Genomic DNA, 4,769 nt, shown 5'->3' on the forward strand with positions numbered 1-4,769 from the left:
TGCTTTGTTAGTTCTGCTGTTGATTCTAAGTGTTGTACTTTTATTATTATTTTTATTTTTATTTTTATTTTTTATTTTTAACCTGGCTTAGCTTGTAGCCTGAAACAAAGGGATACTTAACCGGGTAAGCTCTTCCAAAGTCAAAACTGGAGGTGACTTTATATAGGACGTGCGCTCAATGGAATTGTTGGCAGTAGCTCTTTTTCTGCCTGGAAGTCTGAGCACTGGGACTTCGTTCTGAAAGGTAGATATCCACCAACTTCCTGAACAGCTTTGGAAAGAACTACATACATAAATCTAAATGTGTGCAGTGAGCTCTGCTGTCCTTCCTAGGTGATGGCAGATGCTCTGAGAGCTGTAGCTTCTAGAGGCACGCACAGGGCAGGTTGCAGAGCTCTAACTTCAGAAAGCATTAATACAATGAACTTGAACATCGGGGAAGGTGGTTTCAGAGTCTCCAGCCAATGAGAAGGAAATGCGACCTGCAGGCTGTTTTGTTGTGGTAGCACACCAAGTGCTGTCTACCTCAGATTGTGCATCCAGTTCCACCATTTGGATCACGGTAGGCTGATGTGCATCCAGCAGTGGTGAGATGTTTTTAATTAGCAAAGGTAGAGTTTTGGAAACGCTATAAAAGGAGGCCTAAGGTTCAGAGTGCTTGACTTTCTTAGACAGGTGTATAAGAGAAAGTGAACTGATGCACGAGGGCTTTTAGAGGTAAGGCTGCTAATATAAACGAAATAGGCAACACTGTGGACAAGTCCAGAGGGCTCCTTGTCTACATATCACAGCGCTTGCAGGAGGCAACCTTCTTGTTGCATAACCATTTAGCACTTACCTTGTGGCAGAAGAATATGATTTGGGAAAGAGTGAGAAATGAGAGACTTCTGTAAATGGTACCCTAAGTATAGTGGGTCAGGTTTTCTGCAGTGAGGAACCGTCAGAGATGAAGAGTGAGAAATGGTTGCGCTGTCAGGAGAAGACAAACCATGTTCCAGGGATCCTCTTTCTGTACCAGGAGGAGGGGTGGTCTGACACCTCAGTCCCTGCAGTATGGGTTGCAGAGATTCTGAACAAAACAAGAGGCAGTGCGTAAAAGACCCAAGCAGGCTTAGGATCTGAGAAATGTGACATTTTGAATTTTGCTGCTGACTGCCACAGCATTAGCCTGTGAATTTTTCACGAGATGGTTAAATAGAAGCAGAATGGCTCATTGCACTGCGGCCTGGAAATTCTCTCCCTCTAAGCTTCTTTCCTGGCAAAAGCTGAGCTCTGGAGGAATGGAGTACATGAACAGGGGTTTGGGGCTTGTTCTGTGTGCCCAGAAGGATGCTAAAGCCTTATCAGGGAGAGCTTCTAATACAGTGCAAAGCCATTCAGACCTCTTAGGTATGTTTCTTTTTTCCTTCATAGATTCTGCTTGGCTTGTTACACACGTCTGTGTTAAGCATTTAGATCCAGCCCCTCCTTTTTCACTTGATCTCTATTTGGAAGGCTGTAGGCCCAAAAAGAAATAGACATTTCGATTCATTCTGATAACATGTGATACCTGAAATACTTAAAATCTTCTACTGAATGGCTCCCCAGATATCCTGTTGGTTTTAAAAGTGCATCTGACAAAATGGATACACTTTTAAGGCTTTTGCTTAGCTGTAGTACTGAAGTGGCAGGTTGCTTTCATGGCTGCAATAACCTTGACTCAGAGGGTTTCTATCAGTAATAAATTGTTACCAGAGCTCATCATAAGTGCCTTCCAAACGTGAGGATAGTTTTTCGTTTTTCAGGGGTGTGTTATCATTCTGACATTTCTGACGTGCCCGTGAACTTAGCCCAGTGAACAAATTCTTTTCCACAAGCCTAAAATATTCTTTTATTATTTTTATTCTATTTTAACTTTGAAACTAAGGATTTTGCAAAGTCCGGCTTCTTTCTTCTTCATTGACACTTACTTGGAAGACCACCATGAAAAGGAAAGTAGCTGTACTTCTGCTGAATTATTTCCTTTTACTGGCAGGACTGCATTACAGTGCCACGCCTCTCTTCATGCTGAACAGGACAGGCTTCTTTTAAATGATCTTGGTGCATAGCTAGCATGGGAGCTACATGCTTCTTGTTTGTAAAGCTTTCTGGGCTGTATTTACACTGGAGAAGTAGCTGAACTGCTGCTACCACAAGTTTTTACATTAAAAAATTATCGTAGCAAGTGTCTGGACAATTGTAAATTTTGTATCTTTAGTTTTCAAAAGTTCTAGATATGATCCAGGGAACTACAGAACAGTAAGCTGGATGTCTGCAGCTGATAAATTAGTTGAATAATAGCAGACAATTGAACATAGTTATTTTTGAAATCATTCTGCAAAAGAAAGTCATCTGTCATAATTTGTTCTGAAGTTTTTGCACATCCAGCAGCAAAGATTAACCCTTTTCAGCACTCAAGAAGCTAAATCATGCCTTAAGAGGCTGAGAAACAGGTAGGCATAGAACACAGGGAACAGAACAGATAGACTTTTTCATTAAAACAAAGCAAAAAACAGCAACAACAAAAAACCCCAAACCACCACACAACCACATAGTTTCAGGGGTCTGATTTTGTCTCCAGAGTTAATACCACGTATTTGTAAAATGGCAATTAGTAATAACGTGGGGAGAGGACAGGTGAGGGCTGAGGAAGCATCTTCACGTGAGGAGAGTGTGTCTGATACTTGCTTTGTTAGCATTTGTCACCCATTAATGAACTGATATCACTGACATCAGGGCAAAGTCTAATGTAGTCTTGCACTCCTGCTGTTTATTAATGCTCTGCTGCAACTTGACCCACTCATTTGTTTTTATTTTTATTAAAGTCTGCTCCCTAGCAATTTTGTTACTCCTGGCAAATGCACGTAGGAATGATCTGTGCTTGCAGGTAACTGTGTCCATGGCTATGAGAAAGAATGAAGAAGCATGTTGCTCATTTTGCACCTTAACCTCGTTGCCTGATCAGTTGATTGTAGCTTTAAATTTGTGACACGAGGAAAAAAAGTACAAGGTTGACAGCAGTTTCCAAGTACTAACTGAAAAATCCCTTTGATCGAGGCCCCTGTAGGAAGGCTGCATTACTGCTAGGAGCCACATCTCTCATCTCTGAGCACTGCTCAGTTTTTTGGAGGGTCTGTCTCTGGTGTTGCAGGTAGTGATTCGTTCTTTTGTAAATTACTTCACTCCAGATCCGTGTATTCTGGATAACCTTCCACCTGTTGGGGAGCTCTGTGAGTAAAGCCCCTAAACACCAAGTGTCTGGTCCACTTTCCCCTCTCTGACCTCTTTTTCACTTGTTCCCTCTGGCCTGCTTTCTCTCTTCACCAGACATACACCTTGGGTACCTCAGCGTATTCGCTTTTCCATCTTCTCTGTTGTGCTGTTTTCCTTTCCCCTACGTTACTTCTCTTCTCTGCTTGTGCTTTGCCTCCACCTTTGCAGGAGTTTGCAAGAAAGACGTGAAAGGAGAGAAAGTGAAGGGGGAGGGGGTCAGTCTACCCTACTCTACTTTGGGCACCTGACAGTTTTGGAGCTTGTGTTCTCTTGTCTCTTCAGTGAGCAGGGGACAGCTCTGTGCCAATGAGTTGGGTACTTGTAGTTAGCTAGCATCAGCATCCACCCTTGTGTATTGAAGAAGTAAACAGTAATGAGAGGTTCAATACTGATGCCGCTTCATTTTTTTTCCTTTTTCTCTCATTAGCAGTCCAGTTATTTTCACCCTGGTTATGATGTGTTGTTTTGTGGTCTTGTATTGTTCAGTATTTTTATTGCCTTAGAGACAGTGGTTAAATTTTACCAGTGTATAATCAGAAATGTTTGAAAATAGTTGGAGTACCATAGATAAGGAATCCTTATGTCTGAGTGACTTTGTGCTCCCTGTGTATTTTCCAGCTTCATTTTTGTGTGTAGCCATGTAACTGAACATCTGGCCTGGGTTTTGGGCAGCAAATTGTTTTTAGGGAGCTGTGTAAGTTCAGCACAGCGGTAACAACTGATTGTAATGTCTGAATGGCAGCATAAAGGTTATTTCATTCTTGCTAAAATAAATATCTGCCTCGTTGAATTGTTGTGGCCTAATGGGGGAGGTGTCCTCTGTGCCTGTCATGTTTTTTTTCAGGAAAAGGACAGGATATGGAATAGCTTTGACATTTCCTGAGTCATTGCTTACTCATACGCAACACACAATTAGTGGAGATGCAAAACTAGCTGAGCTAAGTTAATTTTCAGAGTAGTGGTGAAGAGCATGATATGCCCTGGATTAACACTGTCCTCTTTCTTGCCTGCTGTGATCTCCTCAGACTTTGCTTTAGCCCTGCAGCACATTAGTTTTAAGCTGTTGGACCCTTTATAAAATCCAGATGTGCAGCTGAGAGAAGTATTCTTTCTCCCCACTCAAACTCAAATGATTCACTCAGGTTACCACATCACTTAAAGATCATTGTGTCTCAGAGAAGATGTCACTTCAGTTGCAAAGTGATTGTAGTATTCAGTAAAGCAAAATAACTGGATGATTGGATGTAAAAGGGAACAAAGCATCTCCGTGAGTGTAGGTGGGTGTTATTTATTGCCTAGCAAAGGCAAAGATACATCATAGATAAACTTGCCATGGTTTTCTTGGTTGACCCTTTTTTTTTTATTGTTATTATTCCTTTCCAGAAAAAGAAGAGAGAGCTTTTTGTAAATAGAAATGTTGGGATGGCCAAAAAAAAGTGTGTATTTTATGGAAGTTTCTAGTTAAAAATCCTGTGTTA

The sequence above is a fragment of the Meleagris gallopavo genome, chromosome 10, assembly GCF_000146605.3.
Source record: "Meleagris gallopavo isolate NT-WF06-2002-E0010 breed Aviagen turkey brand Nicholas breeding stock chromosome 10, Turkey_5.1, whole genome shotgun sequence".
Lineage (NCBI taxonomy): Eukaryota > Metazoa > Chordata > Aves > Galliformes > Phasianidae > Meleagris > Meleagris gallopavo.